Here is a 22,037-nt window from a genome sequence, read left to right as displayed (position 1 = left end):
CATCACATGATATAATCCTTAACTAAAATGCATCTTGAATTCCTGGGGCTGGGGTCGGCAACATGCGGCTCTTTAAGGAGCTACTTGTGGCTCCAGGGGCTGCTGCCGCTTAAACAAAAATCTAAATTCAGTTGCCCACCGTTGAGCCAAGTGAACTTAATTTTTTTATTTAAGCGGCAGCAGCCGGAGCCACTCAGCAGTCAACTGCTGGTACAAATCATTATGTGCGCGCTCTTCTTAAAATAGGGGTGATAAAAAGCACAGTTTGACGTTGTTTGTTAAGGACTGTCTTGTAGTCACATGCATTGCAGCTCTTGAAGGATTGCTTTTGTAATTGAATTTGAAAGAATGGCTCTTCTTGCTATTTCAGTTGCAGACCCTTGTCCTGGAGTTTCCAGGACAATCCTAGAAGGTTGTCAACCCTATCTGCCTCAAGTGGAGCTGGACCACGGACTGAGAATCCTTTTCTAAATCCTGTACTTTCCGTGTAGGCACCAAAGCCTGTTGTTGCTCCATGCCAAGGATGTTGTCTTAATAGAGGTACAGCAATTGCTTCTTTAGTTTATTTTTTTAAATAAAAATCAGGATTTTCAGATAAGTAAAGGCCATATAATATATATGTCAGTATACATACACATTTTCATTATATTTTATCTCTGTCGTGTAACACCATGTGTTTTCTTAAATCGTGTTATTTTTAAACATACCTCAGAGGAAAATAAAGAATTTGTGTATTAGAAATGCATACAGAAATTTTTCTTGTAGTGCTCATATGAGGGTCAGGAAGTCACCAAAGGCCAGATTACTCTAGGGAGTGAAGGATTGTTAAATTATTATGTTCTTAAAAACCAATTTTCATAATTCCTTGGAGAATGGTTTTATAATAAAGGTAGAGTATATTTTCTGATTTGTGTCATGGTTTTCAAGGTCATTCAGTGGTAGAATACAAGCATTTTTATTTTTCCTACTCAAGCACTGTTCAGGTGCACAAATGCTATAGTTAACGTAGAGAGGCATTTAAAAATCAGAATTCATTGTAAAGAAATTATATCTGCCTACCAAAAACACAATAATATTCATCTACCAAACAGCGTTTAAAACGCACGGGCTTGTTTTTTCTCATTAGTGTATTAATATATGTAACCTACTTTATTAAAAAAAACACCTGTCATGCATATAATAAACTCAGTGCATTCACAAGATTTTCAACACTCCTTGAAAACTAATTTTAAATCCGCACCTATATTTATATAATGCTTGTAGTTGCCAGAAGTCACTGGTGTAGTGTTCTGATCGGTCTCCTGTTCAATCAATGATGATAACTGTTTGGCTGCATGTTTGGCCCCTCTGTGTGTTGTGTTTTCTTGTGCAAGTAGCCAACGTAGCAGACTCCAAGAGAGACCACCAAATCAGATAAGGATTGACGGCGCCCAGCCAGATTTATTGCAAACAAAGCACAGTAATAGCTTCCCTGGCTCAGATGTCTACAAGTAGGCTAAAAATGTGTGCTTGTGACAAGGGACTCACCTCAGTCAGTACCAGGAATGTGATAGCAGCTCCCAAGGGTTCATTTTTATATATAGGTACAAACACGTTGCACAGCACCCCTGATGTTCTGGGTTACCACCCTCTGTTGTTACCTAGTTACCACTAATTGCTTTGTATGCGGGGGTTTGATCACTATTAATCATGCTGTCAGTTTAGACCCTGTCCTGAATTTGTTTGGTATGTTCCTGTTATCTGTGGAGTGTGTATTGGTACCGAGATACTTCTTCACATGGCATTCTGTTACAACCCTTCTGAAATATGTTTACAGCCTGTACTTAGTACCTCTTAGGCATGAATGTTTCTGTAACATCAGTCCTGCTCTGTCCAACTTCTGTGAGCAGGAGCCTGCCTCTTGTTCGCAGCTGCAGTGGGCTTTATGTTAGCAAAGTCCTGACCATTGTTGTCTAGGCCTCACACCCAGTGGCATCACAAGGTACTGTGGGCCCTGGGAAAAAGTAGGTGGGGGCCTGGCTCCGAGCTCTGGAAGGGCGGGGCCAACGGCTGAAGGGGTGGGACCTAGAGCATTCAGTCCTCAGCACTGCCCTCACGGTGGCACTGGGGCCCCCCTCCCTCACAGACCAACAGTGCTGCTGTGGCAATTCAAAGGGGCTTGGAGCTTCAGCCGCTGCTGCTTTGGCAGTGGTGGTGGCTTGAGCTCCAGGCCCAGTGGCAATTCCACCCTTGCGCACACACACAACCCCGGTTGTCAGGCCTGTGATGCATGGGCTTATGTCACACCCTTATTTTACTACAGTGCTTATTCCCTGTCCCCTCCACAGACTGCATCAGTGTTTGCAAGGAGCAAAGTTCCCTGGATCTTCCCCATCCCCTACACCCCTTCAAGGTACAGGGACAGATTGGCCTATCATTTTTCACAGGAGAAGGTAAAGGATCTTGTGACAGAGCGTAAAGGAAAATGCAGTTTGAAAAGGAGGCTAATTAGCCCGACGTGCTACAGCTGAGAGGAATCAGGTGGCCAAGCTGTCACTTCCTGGGAGAAAGGAGGAGCGTTTAGGGACTGCAGGGCGAGGGTTACTAATCCTCCTGGTTTCTCAGGGAGTCCCCTGGACTCAGGCTCTATGTCCCGGAGGCAGCTAAAGCCAGACCTGGGGATTTTAGGCTGCTAGAAGTCTGGCAGTACAGCAGGGATGAGGCAGACTTCCTACCTGCCCTGACTCAGTGCTGCTCCCAGACATGACCGACATGTCCCTGCAGCTCCTGGGGGTGGAGGAATCTCTGTGTGCTTCCCTCACTCTTAGCACCAGCTCCACAGCTCCCATTGGCCAGGAGATGTGACCAATTGGAGCTGCGGCCAATTGGAGCAGCAGGGATGGTACCCATAGGCAGGGGCTGGGCACAGAATCACCTGGTCCTCCTAGGGGCTGTAGGGGTGTGCCATCTGCTCGGAGCAATGCAGGTAACAGTGCAGTGTAGAGCAGTACAGATAGGGAGCCTGCCTTAGCCCCATTGTGCTGCCAACCAGGAGCCACCTGAGGTAAACACAAACCCTGCACCCCAAACTTCTTCCCACACCCATGCTCCTGCTCTGGGCCTGCATCTCAAACTCCCACACCCCAGTCCCCCGCCCTGGTCCTCCTCCTGCATCCTAATTCCCTCCCATTAGCCATACCCTACACTTCTTATTGCATCCCAACCCTCTGCCTCAGCCCAGAGCCCCCTCCTGCATCCAAACTCCCTTCCAACCCCTTGCCCCAGCCTGGTGAACATAATTGAGGGTAGGAGAGAGCAAGCAATGGAGATAGGGGGATGGAGTAAGAGGGGCAGGGGTGGGGGTGGGGGTGGGGGAAAGAGGTTTGGGGTGCAGGGTGTGGCACTTACCTCTATGGTGCAGAGTGCTTTGATCTGTGTGATTATTGCAGTGGTTTATATTCCTTTACAACAAGTTGTTTTTGTAAACAGTGGTCTCCTTCTCAATTATAAGTGTGGATTTGGGGGCAGTTCTTAAACAGTTCCCAGTTATTCACATTTTTCTTCTATCTGATTTAGCTCGTACCCTGTTTTCAACTTTTTGTAAAGCTAGTTCTTTTTTAAAAGTGCCAACTATATATATGTGTGTATATATATATATATATATACACACACACACACACACACACACAAAACCTGGGTTTAGCTTTAGTCTTTTTGCACATAACACCTGTTATCAAATCAGGATCACTCATGTCTAAGGTACCACCAATTTTTAGTTCTGTAATCCTTGTACTGTCAGAACCATACAAACACACACAAGGAATTTTTGTGCTCAAGCACAAACAGGATTTTCAATAAAAAGACCATAGAACCTAGAAACATGAAAAGATTTGGTGATTCTAATATAGAATTTTCTTGTGTCAGATGCAACATGTCTTGAGTTAGAAAGTTGTCTTCTATAATTGTTAGAAATTCTCAGGACATTTTCGTACTGACCGTAGGCCTGCTGATAGGGGAGGGCAAAGGGGGCCACTTGCACAGGAGTCCAATGTTTCAAAGGGGTCCAGAACTTTGGCTGTGGTAGTAGCCTAAGCTCCAGGCCTCTTTGAGATGCTGTGGCTGCGCTGCTCCACCACTGCATGTAGCTGGGGCAGAGGGAGCAGGGAAGAGGTCAGTGATGACATCCAAGCAATGCTAAGGGCTGACAGCCTTAGGCCCTGCCACTTCCACTCATGGCCCAGCCCCTTCCAGGGTACAGAGCTTTGACTTCCTCCCACCGTACCTCAGGGCCTGCGATGGCTGTCAGCCTCACAGTGTATTACCCATACTAGATAATACGGGTTTTTATGTATTTTAACTTGATGCTTCAGGAATGGGTCATGTTCTCTGGTGTGATTTGATGGTCTGTAGCAGAGGTCAGCAACCTTTCTGAGGCAGAGTGATGAAATTTGACCTTTTGACCTCTATGTATAGTCTGAGTGATGATATCTTTAAAGTCATTAATAGTCCTACTTATAATAGCTCCATTAAAAACTACATTAAGATGCAGGCTTTACTGTTCAGGTGCTGGTTGGTAACATTTACTGGTCTTGTGTTAAATCACAGATGGTATGGCTTTGAGCAATCTCCTGGCTGCATGGGGGAGGAGGGGCAGGGCTGAGTTTCCACCTTGTGTGCTGATGAAAATTGGTTCATGTGCCAGTCTTGGCACACTTGCCAGGGGTTGCTGACCTTTGGTCTACAGCCAACCTCAGTTAATACCCCAGTTTGTGTTTTGTCTGTTTGAAAACAGATCCATAATCATTAAGGATAATTTCCTTCTGAGTTATCTGACTCCAAAACAGATATAATTTTTCACAGTGAAACTTTTCTTTCTTAAATATGTTATCATTAGTGGTTTGAACATTTCAGTCATGTAAATCTTCCCACCAGGTTTCAGTAATACTGACTGGGCCAAATTTATACTCACACATGAGCAATTCAAATTTTTCTTGTTTATTACTCAGGCTCCTAGCTTTGGTGTATAGACAATTAACAAATTTCTTCCCTTCACGTCCTTTAGTGTATTTATTTAAATCCCAGCATCTTGACTTTGTGCCAAATGAATGAACAGTTGTTCTCTTTTCATCTTCCCATCCTAAGTTGCATGGTTTAGGTGTCTCAGAAGGGAAAAGAGTTAAACTGTCCTGTAATTGTGAAATTTTTCTCTTGATGAACGTGTTACATTTTTGTTCCTTTTGCCAGACAATGTTTCTTTCATCACCTAGTTCCTTCCGTCCCATATTCATGAGTCTAAGTTGATGAGTCAAGTTAAGCTGACCATCTCTTAGACCAAGCAGTTCCAGCCATCTTTTAAAATCTGATTACATTCTTCCTCACTGAGGGTCTCATCCTGCAAGATGTTGAATACACTTGCCATTATCCAACTACTAAAACATGCCCCTTGGCCCATTGACTGAAACTCGACTACTTGAGCTGAAGGTTACACACGTAGCTTAACTGCTTTGCAGAATAAGAGATTCAACGTCACATGTAACTTCGAAATCCACAGTTCCATATCACTATCACCAGGTAAATGTAGAATTAAAAGATGAAGCCTCTTACTGAGATCTATGCTGCTCTATTCATCTTTGTTGCAGAACAACAAATTATACCTGTTAGGATAACTCTTTTTTTACTCAATTCCACATAATACAGATATATTAATCTTACACTTAAAACTCTGTCTAATACTCTCTGGAAAATATAAGGTAATAGGTCTACTGCATGCATTTGTTTCCCTTGTTCTCTAGCTTTGCAAAGAAATCCAGAAGTCAGTGAAGCATGACCTTTCATTCCTGAGGCTGCATTGGCTGTCCTTCATCAAGCTGTGCTTTTCTAAATGTTCTCCATTTAATCTCCTAAAATGCTTTTTAAGACTTGCCCCCATCCCCTTTAAGGAATCAAAACTAAATGGCCTGTAATTTCCTGAAGTGTTCCGAGATCCTATCTTAAACAATGACATTGTGTTGGCCACTTTCCAGCCATCAGGTCTTTCCTGAATGGTGTGACTTTATAAAATTGTCTGCGGGATCTTCTGTAATGTTGCTGAAGAAAATAGAAAAAGCTTGACTATAGGTGACCAGCCATACCCTATACAGTTCCATTCTTATTATGTCATTGCAATCTTACTATATCATATCATTGTGGCATTGTTAGTGCTCCTTCTACAGTACAGAATCTGTTAGTTATATCTCAGATGAGACATAGTTACTGAGTGAAATGTTATAGTGGAACACTTGAATTTTTTATCTGTCTGCATGTGGATCCTTTATAGTACATGCACTTAAAAATAATTGGGGGTGGCGGGAATAAATTAAGTACTTGATGTTAAGCATGTGTTAACTAAAAGAAAAATCCCTACAGAAAAGATTTTAAAAAGAAAACAGTTTAAAAATAAAAATGATCTACATATCCCATCTTTTGATTATGACATTAGCTTATTAAATGTTTTCTAAACTAAAATGAAAGGCAATGAAAACAGGTAAGTAAGCTATTATGTATACATGAAGCAATATGGCGTGACAAGATGTGCATTTATACATGCCACAAGTGTGTCTTGAAGTGCAAGGCTGGAGGCCAAGGATTAGTTTGCAGGAAAAAAAAAAAAAAAGATTAACCCAACTGTGTCACTCAGTGATGTGAAAAATCCATCCCACCACCAGGAGCCACATAATTAAGCCAACTTAAGTCCCCATGTAGACAGTTAGGTCAACAGAAAAATTCCTTTGTTGACTTTACCTACAATGATGGGACAATCCAGTTACCATAGGTAGTGTCTACACTGAAGTACTGCTGCTTTAGCGTTTCAAATGTAGACATTATACCGACATGAGGGGTTCTCTCATCATCATAGTAATCAGTTCACCAATGGCCTACTACTGTACAATTGAGTGGTGTTTGCTTTTAAAGAATGATTAATTAGTCTTATTATTGTTTGTTTGTTCAGGGGTAGCACCTAGTGAGCCCACTTAGGAAATTTGGCCCCATTGTGTTAGGCCCTGTATAAACAATTCACAGTAAAATGGTGTTGAACCAAGAAAGCTTACAATCTAGCTATGGAAGATAAAAGATGGATTCAACAAACCAATAGGTGAGGTAGCTCAGAGCAATGGTGAGACTATGATGACCAGTATGATGAATAATGGTCACATTTTAGCAACTGCTCAACCACTGTTGAATGGGTTTTATAAATAATCTTTTCAAAACCATTGTTTTTGATGATTTATACAACCTACCTTCAGCATTTCACTTTCTGAAATCTAAAACCTTTTAGCAAAAGTGTTGGGTTTCATTTAATTTGTATGGAATTATATCATGTTTAGACATTTATATTGTACTTTTCATCCTCATAGTGCTTTACAAACATGAATGCTATCGAGGTAGTTAAGGATTTTAATTCCCAGTTACAAACTGGGAAACAGACAGGCTAATCATAAGATTTTCAAATTTCAGTGGTACAATAGGCCCCTAAATTCAGATTGGTTTAGGAACTGAAATGTGAGCTGATTTTTCAGATGTGCTGAGCATATGTAGGTAATCAAAATGGAAGGCTTTGTCTTAAGTGACTAATCTGAAGGTGCAGACAGAAGCTGGTGCAGGAGCTAAAATCAAATCCCACACCTGTGCACATTCCTCAGTCACTTCATTGTACATCTACAGTGGTCTAAATCAAATACAGGATGAACCTCTAATCCAGAACTCTCATTCAGCATACTTCATAATCCAGCACCATTTTACATGAGTGTGGCCGAGTTTCCTGTGGTCCCATACAGTTTGTTTACAGCCACCAGTTCTGGCTGTCCATGATCTGTGTTGTTATTTAGCTGTAATTTACCCCTAAATGTCTTCTAAGAGCCACTTAGCTTTGGAAGGGTTGGTAATGTGCTAGAAAATATTGATCTCCTGTAGTCCGGTAAATTCTCATGTCCGGCATCGGTCAGATCCCAAGAGTGCCCCACGAGAGAGGTTCAACCTGTATTGTTTGAATGCTCCCTTTAAGATTGGTATTACTGAGGTTCATGTGTCAGAGAAACAGATTTGCTGTGAATATAAAGTAAATATAGTGAATAAGATGAAAGCTGACCTTTATAAATCATTTGTGTACATACTACTAACAACAGGTTACAAGCATTAAAGAATTAAGTTTTCATTAGAGGTCAGTAATTTAGACAGCAACAGTGTAATGATTATTAAGGATGTAGTATTTCCGGAGGAAGATTGATATTCTTTCTGTAATTATACGCATATTTAAAGTCACACAGCAAATGTAATGTAAAACTTCAGTCCTTCTTTTTGTCTTCCTTGTAGAATCCCAATAAAAATGAAAAAAGAACACAATTTTGAAAAAAAATAGATATGTTACAACTTTGAATCCAAAAGTCTCCTGAAAGTTCAAACATTTTAGACCAAATTCCATTTGTGAAAGAGGACCGTAACTCCGTAACTGAATTTGGACCCAGTGTTCTGTGTGAGTCAATTGATATTAACATGTATTTGCTCACTGTTGTTTAGTACTGTCAAAGACCTACACCACTATAATCTCAATATTATGAAAATGGTGATAAGGTTGTGTTTCACTAACCCTAATGAGATGACTCATCCTAAACATAAATTATTGAGTCTTTTGTAATGATTACTGAAGCATTATTCATTTTCTTGTTGAGATTTTTATTGTTATCATTGACTCTCTCAGACAGTATTAAGAATATCATGCACAGTGGGAAACTTTTTAGGCACAAAATGAACATGGTCCTCTTCAGGATGTCCAATTAGGAATGCTATTGTATGGAAAGAACCATTTGCTGTGCAATAATTTGATAAAATAACCATTAATTACCTTCACTAATGAGGATTACATTTTCTTTGCTGAAGTTTTGAAATACATGGTAGTACAAAACCATGTTATCTGAAATAGAAGTAAACAGTCATTCTGAACCACATTTTAAAATGAATACTCATTAACCTAAGTGTGAGTAGAATTGGCCCATGGTGGTTTTTTTTTTTAATTAGAAATAGTTTATGTAACTAATAATGAGTATTGTTGTTATAGACTAAGTACATTTGATAGGGAAGTATCATTTCAATCGTTTCCCTCAGGTTGAGTTTAATTGTTAGGTTTTAAAGGTGTTGCAAAGAAAGTAATTGTAATTATGGATCCTTGTGCAGGGAATACTCAGTTAAGTGGGATAGCTGAGTAAAGTTAAGCAAGGATTGCAAGACTGGGCCTTTTGGGGATTTTAGTCTTTAAAAAATAAAGGAAAAAAGACAACTGGACTTAAAAGAACGGATTCTCTGTCACAATCATGTCCCTTTGCTTTGGAGGTGCACAGGAGCTGTAAACTGGCCAGAAATCTCAGGTGAGTACTCCTGATCCGAGCTGAGGAATTCTCATTTGTCACTGAGTTGGCATAGCTACCACAAGGCAATCCCTGCTGTAGGGCATGTGGTAAGAAACGTGTCCACAGTGGGTATGTAAAGTCAGCCAGAACTGTCCAGAGCAAAACTCCAGTAAATATTTTCAAACACACACCCCTTCTACACCTGAAGTTCTTATAGTATGTTGAGGATGTACTGAGAAATGCTCTCTAAGAATTTAAGCACTGGCCACAGTGCAGCTGTGCTCTGTGTCTTTTTATTTGTATTTTTATCTAGCAGACCCTCGCTTAGGGAATCATTACCAGCATAGATCCAGCCAGGGATGTCATTTCAAGAAATTTCAGGGGAGAATGTAGGCCTACTTGTCTCGGCATTTAGAGCATTATATGTGATTGTATTGTATCCTTCAAAGTCAGGTGACATTATGGGGCATATAGACTTATGAAAAGTTGGGAGGGCAATTAAGATTTTTGGGGGGCAACTGATACCTCTTGCCCCATATCAATAAATGTAATGATGATTGAAATAATAGCATCTGATTGCAGTTATTCAGGTCTACATGAAATAAGATGGCTAGCTGTCCACCTTCTGAAAAACGCAACTGCATTTTGAGCTCTTGTGGACATGCTCAATGGTGAGACCAGTGTTCGAGTATGGAGAAGGATCTACCTTCTGCCATATGGAGAGAGCATCTCCAGAATAGATGAGGCACATTGAGTGCAGAGATGCTTGCACTCCTTCTGCTTGTAATGTATCTATTCTGCAATGAACAGAGTATGTGCTCTTTTCTGGAAACTCTATCAAGTCCATAGTTCATTTTTATTCAGCATTTTCACCTCTGGCCTCTAATGCACCGATTAAACCGGGCCCTCAGTATTTTAGATTAGGGGCATGGAAAAATTCTCATATGAAGAAAAATTGAAAAAACTGGGAATTGAGAGAGTAGATGAATAAGAGGGAACATGTGCAAAAATAATGAATGATATGGAAGATTAATGGGGAGCTTCTGTTCTCATCTCATAATACAAGAACGAGGGATATTTAATTATATTGAAAGGCAGTAAATCCAGGACTGATAAAGGGAAATACTTTCACACACTGTGTAATTAGACTGCAGAACTCGTTGTCATCAAATAATGCTGGGGCAAAGAATTTAGCAGGATTTACAGAAGGCTAGGAGGACATTTATATGGATAAAAATATCTAGAGTTTTGTAATCATTCTAAAAGTTTGGGAAGAGATATAGGATCTTGTGCCTCAGAGTTTAGTCTATATCAGTGTTTCCCGAACTGTGTTCTGTGGAACACTGGTATTCCACATGATATGAACAGGTGTTCCGTGAAAACATTTTGATGCTTGTGATATTTTTCCTTCTAAAATATTAAATGTGGAATTATGCACACACCTATCTCTTAATTTACTAATGGAATTTGTTCCATAAAAACTATTTGTACGGTGAAAATTCGTAAATCAAATATGAAGTTCCTATTAATTTCAGTGTAAGAAATTCTCACTGGTTCCTGACTCTCCCAAAAAAAAACACCCAATGTTTTTCCCACTGATGTTACACTACACTCATCCTTTACTATATGAGCACAATTGGTTCCCAACTTTCTGTTCGTAGGCAAAAACTCATAAGAGGGACACTAAATTACCATTAAATACGCGTTAAAGTCTCTGATTGGTTCCTAGTGCTCCTAATTGGGGGAAGGAGTGGCAGCGTGCAGCGCTGCTTTTGAAAAGTAGGTGAACCTTGGGTGGGGAGTGGGTTGGAAAAGGTTAAAAGCTGGGGGCAGTTTGGGGCCATGAGTGGGAGGGAGGGTTAAAACCTGGTGGCGGCTCCGGTGTGGGAGGTGGAGGCTGGTTCCTGGAGCTGCAGCAGCGGTACCTGTGCAGGGTGCAGTGGGCCAGAGGGTTTGGGACTGGGCCTGGGCAGATGTTGGGAGCAGATGGGGCGGAGGGTGCACTGGGAGTTGTGGGTTGGGGGTGTTGGGAGCAGGCCGGCTGGGGCTGCAGGTCTCCCCACCCACAGCCAGGGACCTGCAGCTGGCCCCACTTCAGCCATGGGGCTGTGGGTCTCCCCACACCCTGGCCAGGGACCCCGAGCTGGAGCAGAGCCAGTCACAGGGCTGTGGGTCTCCCCATGCCCGGCCAGGGACCCCACGGCTGGCTCATATAAGCAGGGGAAGTTTACTCTTTTAGTGAACAAATGTTTATGTATGTACGTCCCTCGTTTTAGCAAGTGCTCATAAGTAAAGTACTCATTAAATGAGGGATAAGTGTACTATATCATCAAAAAATAAGAACAGTGCTACATTATTGCTTTTTTATGACATTTATTACCACGAGTCAGTTCTTTGATAGTGGTAGAGCAGGTGGTGTTGACAAGAATTCCATGGGATCATCTGCATCATCATTGGAAATGGCTATGCAGTGACTTCAGCCTCCTTAATTGGGGTTTTATCTTCAGCTTTTGAGGTTGAAGGTTGAGGATCAGTTGATGGTGATGAGGGTTTAGGAGGAGGTGATGCAGTTGAGGTTGGGAAAAATGATAGAATGAACATTTGTACTGCAGCCTTCTTTTTCCTATTGCACAACTCCTGATCTCATCAAACGGCTTCATGAATTTGTCCTTTGTATGCTGAACTCTGTTATAAGTTTGGGTCATTGTCATCAAGAATTTGTATAGTTGTCTCCAATGCACTGAAGAATTTTGAGAGTCTTTTAGTGTCCAGCATTTTTTGTGGTTCATCCAATTCCTCCTCCTTTTCTAATAACCTCTCTGCATCCACCTGAATTTATTCTTCGTTAGTCAATTCTTCAATGTGTGACAATAACAGGTCTTGACTATCATCTGTATCTACCTCATTGAATCCTGCTTGAGTTGCCAGTTGCATGATAGAGTAGGCAGTAGGCATCCTTCAGTCTGCATAGACTATGGATCGCGCCCTTTATAGTTTCAATTGAGGACTTCATTTACAGCGTCTACTGTGACTATGAAGACCCACATGAGAGTGACAGTCCTTGCTGCATCTCTTGCAGATGTGGTGGGTGTCTGGCAAGTCCTTAGTGTGCTTTCTGTGCGCTCGCTTCTCCTCTGCTAGCTGTCTGATCCTCATCTCGCCCTTCTGAAGGCCTTTGTGCAATCCCTGCCTCCATCTGCTGCGGTCATCTGCTAGTTCTTCTCAGTTGTCCAGCTCAATGTCTACCTCTCTGAGGTCTCTCTTGCAGACATCTTTGTAGCGCAACTGGGGGCGTCCGGGAGGTCTTTTGCCAGAGGCTAGCTCACCATACAGGATGTCTTTTGGAATCCTTCCATCATTCATCCTGTGGATGTGGCCAAGCCAGCGGAGCTGACGCTGCCTGAGGAGGGTGTGCATGGGTGGGATTCCAGCTTGCTCGAGGATGGCGGTGTTGGTCACTCTGTCCTTCCATGATATTCCAAGGATGCACCTGAGGCAGCGCAAGTGGAAGATGTTCAGCCTCTTTTCCTGGCGGGCATACAGGGTCCAAGTCTCACTGCCATAAAGGAGGGTGCTGAGGATGCAGGCTCTGTAGACTTGCATTTTGGTGTGAGTGTACAGCTTGTTGTTATTCCACACTCTCTTGCTGAGTCTGGACAGAGTTGTGGCCGCTTTTCCGATCTTCCTATTTAGCTCAGTGTCCAACGACAGGGTGTCAGTGATGGTGGACCCGAGGTAAACAAACTCGTGGACGACCTCTAACATATAGTTGTCAATGCTGATTGATGGGGATTCAGCAACATCCTGACTGAGTACGTTTGTCTTCTTTAGGCTGATGCTAAGCCCAAAGTCCTTGCACACTTTGGAGAACTGATCCAGCAGTTTTTGAAGTTGGTCTTCTGCGTGAGACACTACAGCAGCATCGTCTGCGACCAGCATGTCTCTGATGAGGACTTCCCGCACCTTAGACTTAGTTTCCCATCAGATCTTGTGTGCAGCAAGATGCACCCTGTTGAAGATCCAAAGGCATGCTTCAGGAGTGCGAAGAAGATCCCGAACAACGTCGGAGCAAGCACGCATCCTTGTTTGACACCGCTCCTGATTCTGAAAGCATCCGATAATGCACCGTCATATTGGACGGTTCCTCTCATGTCTTCGTGGAAAGACTGGATCATCTTGAGTAACTGTGGAGGACAGCCTATCTTGTGGAGCAGTTTGAACAGACCATCCCTGCTGACCAAGTCAAAGGCCTTGGTCAGGTCGATGAAGGCTATGTAGAGTGGCTTCCTCTGCTCCCTGCACTTCTCCAACAGCTGCCTTAGAGAGAAGACCATGTCAACGGTAGACCTCTCTGTGCAGAATCCACACTGCGATTCGGGGTACACCCTCTCAGCAATCTTCTGGAGTCTGGCAAGGATGACGCGAGCGAACAGTTTACCAGTGATGCTTAGGAGGGAGATTCCATGGTAGTTGTTGCAGTCGCTCCTGTCTCCTTTGTTCTTATACAACGTTACAATGTTAGCGTCGTGCATATCCTGTGGAACCTCACCCTCTTTCCAGCACAGGCACAGTAGCTCACATAGGGGTTCCAGGAGTGTATCCGCGGCACACTCGATTACCTCTGGTGGTATGCCATCCTGGCCAGGGGCCTTTCCTGCTGCAATGCTGTCGATGGCTCTCTTCAGTTCATCCACAGTCGGTTCCTGATCCAGTTCGTGCATTACTGGTAGGAGCTCGACGGCATCGAGGGCTGCGTCAACCACAACGTTCTCGCGTGAGTACAGCTCAGAGTAGTGCTCAACCCAGCGCTCCATCTCTTTGACCTTGTCAACGATGACTTCACCAGATTTGGATTTCAGAGGTGCCATCTTGTTCTGGGTGGATTGTGATGCACAGATTGTGGTACGTGCACAGTTCAAGGAGACGCTGTCCATTGTCATTCATTTTTCCCACACCGAAGTGTCCTAAGCAGGAAGGCCATGAGGCACAATCAGCTCCAACTCTTGCATTGAAGTCACCCAAGATGTACAGTTGTTCACGAGCAGGTATTTGCGCTACAGCAGCACTACGCACGTCATAGAACTTGTCTTTTACAGGGTTGGAGCATAAGCGCTGATCAGGTGGACGGGACCGGCACAAGTTTGAAGCGTGATCCGAAGAAGTCTTTCTGATCCGCCCATGACTAATTCCACCATTTGTAGAAGGGTGTTTCTGACAGCAAAGCCAACACCATGCTCTCTGGGTTCTTCTTGGGCTTTTCTTTCACTTCACCTACAGAACCACAGAAATCCTGAATGTATTTTGGCAACAGCTTTTTCCAAACACCGTTCAGGATACTTTGAATAATTTTATTCCATGCAGTTGTGATATACCCATCTGAACATTGTAATTCTTCCACAACTGCTTAATTTGTTGGTTTATCTTCTCTGTCTGACATAGATACAAGATACCGCCTCACCAGTTGCAGATGGTAGGCTTTAAATGCAGCAATGACACCTTGATCAATTGGCTGAAGGATGGAAGTGGTATTCGGGGGCAAAAAAAAATCACTCAAATGTTAATCGTCATAGTCTTCTACATTGATAGCGTGACCAGGAGCATTATCAAGGATCAGCAGACATTTATTATCCAGATTATTTTCAGCACAATATTTAGAGATGAATGATGAAATGTAGCTTGTTACATAATCAGCAAAAACCTGCTTTATCACCCATGCCTTTTGATTAGAATGCCAGACCACAGGTAATGATGCCTTATTTAAGCGCCCTCATTATCCTAAGGGTAAACAAGGAGAGACTTCATTTTCATGTCTCCTTCCAAATTTCTATCAAGAAGTAATGTCAGTCTATCTTTTGAGGCCTTGAAACCTGTTGCTTTTTTTTTTATCCCTTGAAATAAAGATTTGAGAAGGCGTTCTTTTCCAGAAAAGCCCCATTTCATCAAAATCAGAGATTTGTTTTGAAGAATATCCACTTTCATCAATTATTCATTGCAATGCGGCTGGGAAAAGGTTTGCTGCCAGAATATCAGCAGATGCTGCTTTGCCTGTAACACGCAGACTATGATAATGTGGACACACTTAAAAGCACTCAAACCAACCCTGACTTGCTTTGAATGTTACTTGGGTGGCCTCAGTTTGTGTCTCTTCCTCTACTTTCTTCTTCAGGTCCTCAAACAAAGACAGGGCTTTCTCCCTTATGATGAGGAAGCTCCAAAGCATGTTGCATTCATAATGGCTGTCGATCCAATGTATTAAGGCTTTCATGTTTATCCATTATTGCATCCCTGGCCTTTGTTATTTGATGCAACTTTTAGCTCCACCAACATACGTTTCTGCCATTTCTTTTATCTTTCCGCACGAAGATCATATGCACTGTCAATGCCTCCAACTCCATTGCCAAAGATATGTCCTTTGATTGCTGGCCCTCTTCAATTCTTTTAATAACTTGAAGTTTGGGACCCACGAATATTGCTTTCCTTGGTTTCTTGGCCGTAGTGGCAGCTCCTGAAGAAAATTTTTTACATCTAGAACCCATGATAATCACAAATAACAAAGATATTTGAAGATTAATATCACTCATAGTCAAGATGACATGAACACAACAAAACACACAGACCAACTGGGAAGGGCTGGGCTGCTGAGACAAATGAGTCAGCTTCACACTGCATACTGCTGTATTCCTCTGCATTCGTTACTTATGAATCAGATGCTCAGGTGAAGGTTGGTTCTTCTTTGTAGCAAAAATATGTTCATAAATTGAAAAATAGGTATAAATTTACATTGTAGCAAAAATTCATAAATTGAAAGTTTGTAAATCGAGGGATAGATGTATGTCAAAAATACTAAGATATTATAATTGTATTGAAATTGTAGGTATAGTAATAGTTATAATGCATTCATAACAGTATAGTAGTTATGTGACTCATGCTGAAACAGAGTCGGTTTGGACAGTTTTGTCTCGAATAGTGTTCAGAGAAATCACGTGATACTGCACATGATATCAGGATCAGCTCTCCATCATCGTTCCTAAATACTAAGCAGATTTGTGATCAAAATATACAAAAGTGCTCTTCCCATTTTAAAAACAACTGTCAAATGTTACTTAATTTTATTTTCTGGTAGTTTTCTGTAAAAACAACAAATTTATAAAAACACAAAATGTTAAAATATGTTTCCATACCTAATTTGTTTTGCATTTCTTTTTCATAAAAATGTTTTTAAGCTTTAAGGGAGGAGATAGCTCTTTTAAGCTTTAAGGAAGGACATTCTTTTTTGAATAATATTGTTTTTTCTATTTTTGTGCAGAAGAATGACACTAACCAGCCTTCTTTTGGCTGTTACATTGCTGGTTTGGGCTTTCAGTTAATTTTTAATTTTTATACTTAATTACAGGATTGCTAACCATCCTCCTATCAGGAGGACATTAGTTGTTCATTCAGATGATTTTCTTTTATTATTTTTTGTTCATTATAAAATATAAGATTTCTAAAAAACCTAACTCTTTTAAATCAGCTTTTGAGCATTACATGTGGCAATTCTTCAGTATGCATGAGGGGATCGGTCATAACTAAAGAAGTTAATGTTGGCTAAGAGCCATGAGGCAAGTGAGCTGCACGCTGCATACGCTTTTAATTTAGATAGGCTTTGCCACTGCATGCAGAATGTTATCGCAGGCCTCTTTGTTGGTGACTAAGTTAAAGCTTTGCAGTGTTTAAAGCTGCCAAATCATTTTGAACAGTACTGTACACACAGTTGAGTGGGAGTGACTCACCTCTGCATATCATTGTACTATTTTGATTTTACAAGTTTGATTGTAGCATCTGGAACATTTATCGTTAGGGTCCAAATTTGATATGAGGTGCCCAAATGGTGTAAAGATCTCCTTGTGGAATCTGCACAGAGGGCTCCTTTGTTTGCTTATAGCTGTGGTAGTTATTCCTACCTCACAACCCATTGGCCAGAGGACTATCATGGGGAAATGGGGCATCCCTGAGCCACAGCAATCCCAAGATGCTGTGAAGTTGTAGCCTTTTGGGGCTGTGAGCAAGCTGGTCAGACAAGGGGCTAGACCAATGGCAGCTGGCTTCACGATCTGGGGATCTAGTAGATAAATTGATTTGAAGGCCACAAAAAAAGCCATTTGTCTCCATATAGGTATTAGACCATCAAAACAAAGCAGCAGAAATATGGCACTTGATCAAGTTGATTTCGCTTGGGTAAGATACATAGATTTTGCTTTTAAGTCTCTTTCTCTCTGTAAGGCTGGTTTTCCAGATGTCATACCCTTTTTTAATTTTTTTTTTCCTGACCCTTTCCCAGTCTTTAAACCTCCCTGTTGAATTATGGACGTCAGAACTGGGCACAGTATTTCAGTAATTGTCTCACTAATGCCACATGTGGAGGTAATGCCACCTCTCTTTCCCTGCTTGTACATCCAACGTGTATTAGCTCTCCTAGCCCCTGGATTGCACTGGAAGCTTACATTCTGTTGGCTATCCATCATAAACTCTAAGTCCTTTAAAGTTACTACCTTCCAGAGTACAGTCTCCAATCTGACAAGTGTGACCTATGTTCTTTGTTTTTAGATGTCTGAGCTTGCATTTGACTGCATTAAAATGTGTTTGTGAGACGATCCTGATTATTCAATATAATCATTTATTATTCTTTCATTATTATGTATTACTCCAACAATCTGGCTAACATTTGCAAACTTTACTGCCGATAATTTTATATTCTAGAGCTCTGATAAAGTTAAAGAAAAGAAATCCTGTGGAAACCCCGTCTCATAGGCAGTGATGCTTCCCTCTATTACAATTACTTTTTGGCATCTGTTAATACAATTAAAATGCGCAATGTTGATTTTGTTTAAATATATATATTGCTAATTTTTAAATCCACATGTTGTGGTACTAAGTTGAGTACCTTATAAAATTCTAAGTATGTTATATCTATACAGTTACTTTTATTTACCAAACTTCTAATATAATCAAAAATGAAATCAGGTTTGCTTGACAATATTTATTTTCCATAAAACCCTGTTAACACTGTAATTCTCTCCAGGCCCTATCAGTCTTTTTATAGTTTTGTTCAGGGTTGATGCCAGGGTATAATTACATGTATCATCTCATTTATCTGTTTAAATATGGAATAAAATTATTTCATTTTCGCAGTTCTCTAGAATTTTCAGACTTTCAGTTGCCATGGTCTAAAAAAACTCATTGGCTAAATTTTTGGAAACTGTTGGATACATGTTACATGGTCCTGTAGATTTTCAAGTTATGTTCCTTGTGTGGTTGCTGCTTATCATCCTCCCTGCTTACAATGAAATAAAAAATATTTAATTTACTACTGAAATTTCTGAATACATCATTTGGCTTCTTTCACAATATGGAACAGAAATCTATTAAACTGTATCATGTAATGCATTTTGTTACAGTGATGGGCACAGTATAAACTAAACTAGAAAACTGCCAGTTGCACAATTCTTACCACAACCTTGAAATAAAGAGTCACCACTTACTCAGTGACTTTTACAAGAGACCTGCAGAAAGCACAAACTGTCTCAAATTGCCCCACAACTCATGTAAAACTTTCTGTCTGTCAGTACTGTGCACTGGCCCAGACTGGAGAAGTGCACTTCACTGAATATACATATGAAAAATACTAAACAACATAAATCCTTCAACTCTAGTTCTAAACGGTATTTGCACTACAATCACATATCTACTGCAACATTTGACATTATTATTGCTTCACAGGTGTGACAATCCTTATTCTTTGCCCTGGTGAGAGAATGATGGTTAACTTGTATTTCTCTTTTAACTGTTTACATTTTTCCTTCAATCATAGTTTGTCTTATCTCTACCTCTGCAGGAGGGCAATCATCAGGGAGATCTGCCGGGAATACATTGAGGCTGATGTATCTAATGGAACCTGCACTTATAGCCAGACCTGTCAATAACCTTAGCACCATTACAGAAGATAGCTTTTTCACAAGATTGGCTTCTTCTTGCTAAGATTATTCACTACCCTATGCGCAAATAAAAGCAGCCATTATTGCCCTTTATTTCCCACCTCTACTTTCCTTACCCTGCTCTTTATTTGCGACGGCAATAAAGAATAGTCTCAATCTAACCATTCTTGGCACTTTTCAAGTTCAAAATGCTTTGCTGTCATTATCTAATTAATCTTCATAACAGCTCTGTGAGGTAAATAAGGAAATAAGTATTGTTCTCGTTTTATAGATGGGGAAAATTGTGGCAATGGTTTTAGTAGCCTGATTTTCAGAGGGGCAGTGTACTCTATGTAGCATTGAAGACAGAGCTACATGTGTAAGTTACTAATCCAAGACCACAGAGGTAATCAGTGTCAGTGCTCAGACTAGGACTTGGGAGTTCCTCATTTCTGGGACCATAGTCAGATCACGTCACCGCAACTTTCTCATTTCACTCTCCCCAACCCCCACATACGTTCCTACAACATTTTGGGTACCAATGCTATTCTGCTTCTAATTCCACACTGGAAACTTTCTAGCTGGAACTTTCATTTAAGGTTTAAGCACCACAGAACAATCAATATTTCTTTTGCTTGAGAAGTCTCATCCCTTCGGGGTTTTAATTGTGTGTAGGGATGTGCCTTGGACCTGTTGAAAGACAGTAAAATTTAATTTAGGCGTCAGTTTTCATATTTAAAAATCTGAAGAAGTGGGTCTTACCCATGAAAGCTCACTACCTAAAAAATACATTTGTTAGTCTTTAAGGTGCAAGAGGACTGCTTCTTTTTTGCAGTGCTCCGGACTAACACAGCTACCCCTGAGACTAGTTTTCGTATAATTTGTTCTTTTGTTCAGAAATGCTTTTGAAATACTGCACATACACTAAGCCATAGACAAAATGCATTTCTCCAAAGCTTCTCTAATTCACAGTGGCTGCTGTTTTACCAGTCCCTATGTCTCCTAATCAGTGGAGTTGTAGACCATGTAGATATTCAGTAAAAGTGCTTAATAAAAATCATTTAATTCTAAATTACAAGAGTGCACTTAACCCTAAATATATTAAAACTGATTGTGTGATGTATTGCAGTGAATAGGTGGAAATTTAAAAATAAAAGCTTCCTTTAGTTACTTCAAAGCACACGGAGCTTATCGCCCTTAGGCATGAACCCAGGTACTAATGTCATGATGTTATACCATGATAAACTAATCCATTTTGGGCTTTTAAGCTATAACTATGAAGTACTTGAATCTGAGCAGTGACAAGATGAAGAACTGAGTTTCCAAAGCGAAGGGCTAGCATTAGACAAGCTTTGCTTTTGCATGGCTGTTGGAGATCCTCTCTTTCTACTGGCATTTTGCTGTCTTTTTTTTTTTTAAATCCATACTTTCGTAGGGGAAGAGGTGTCACTTGGGATGTGGGCTAAGTGATAAAGGTATGCTTTTGACGGTGTCATACATTCTCACTAATACATCAGACATATGACTGTTTGTTTGTTCTTGTAAGACATAATTGGAAAAATTGCATCCAACACTTAAAATTGGAATGTCCTCGTTGAACTGATCCACAAGATTACTACCCTCTCCTCCTTCAAGCCCTCTTTCAGGCCCACTTTTGTCAGGAAGCATATAACAAATTAGCCAGACTAGACTAGGCTTTAACCATATGGGGGGGATGATATTTATTTATGACATATGAAAAGGTGTACTAATGCTAGAATGCAGCTTTTTCATGTGTTTTTCTTTTGATGTTAATTTTGTTGGCAGTGGTGGTGGGTTTTCTTTTTGAGAGTGGGGGTGGCCTAAATGGAAACTTTCTAGGGTCGGGGAGGTCAGTTTTCATCTAATTGTGTGTGTGTTCGTAGTGTGTATTATGGTGGAGGTGGGAGGGGAGGTGGGGATCGTCTTTCACAAATGAAGATAAAAACTTAGACCAAAACTTAAATTTTGGGGTGGAAGATTTTTGTATGAAAACATTTGAGGAAAAATTTACATAGCCAAAGCCCTGACTTTCAGCAGCATTTTGTTTGTTTACAAAACATTTTCCAGACAGTTCTAATTTGTATTTAATTATTTATATATACCTACTGGTCTGTTGCTTTCCCCACATATGGTGTCTGCAAGGTCTTTGCTTATTTGTCTGGACAGAGAGTAGGAAGTAGTGCCCAATCCTGATTAGGCCCTCACTGCTACTGTAATCACAGAATCATGGAAGATTAAGTTGGAAGAACCCTCAGGAGTCATCTAGTCTAACCCCCTGCTCAAGGCAAGACCAACCCCAACTAAATCATTCTAGTCAGGGCTTTGTTAAGCTTCTCCTTAATAACCTCCAAGGATGGAGATTCCATCACCTTCCTAGACACCCTATTCCAGTGCTTCACGCCCCTCTAATGAAGTAGATTTCTTAATATCCAACCTAGACCTCCCACACTGCAGCTTGAGACCATTGCTTCTTTTTTTTTGATGTCATCTACCACCACTGGGAGTAGTCTGGCTCCATCCTCTTCGGAAAACCCCTTCAGGTAGTTAAAGGCTGCTATCAGATCCCGCTTCAGTCTCCTCTTCTGAAGACTAAATAAACCCAGTTCCCTCAGCCTCTCTCCATAAACCATGTGCCTCACCCCTTATTCATTTTTTTTTTGCCATCCATAGGAGTCTCTCCAATTTGTCTGTATCCTTTTAATAG

The 22,037-nt window shown here is 41.0% G+C and overlaps 1 long non-coding RNA gene across 1 annotated transcript; it reads left to right on the top strand.

Moving 5' to 3' along the window:
- Positions 1–426: 426 nt before the first annotated feature.
- Positions 427–19,421, top strand: LOC142014102 (uncharacterized). Its single transcript, XR_012645862.1, has 3 exons — positions 427–540; positions 17,515–17,576; positions 19,234–19,421. It is a non-coding gene; the product is annotated as an uncharacterized LOC142014102 (long non-coding RNA).
- Positions 19,422–22,037: the final 2,616 nt, after the last annotated feature.

The sequence above is a fragment of the Carettochelys insculpta genome, chromosome 6, assembly GCF_033958435.1.
Source record: "Carettochelys insculpta isolate YL-2023 chromosome 6, ASM3395843v1, whole genome shotgun sequence".
NCBI lineage: Eukaryota > Metazoa > Chordata > Testudines > Carettochelyidae > Carettochelys > Carettochelys insculpta.
The sequence above is the reverse complement of the archived record's forward strand: the minus strand, read 5'-3'. Positions and strand labels throughout refer to the sequence as shown.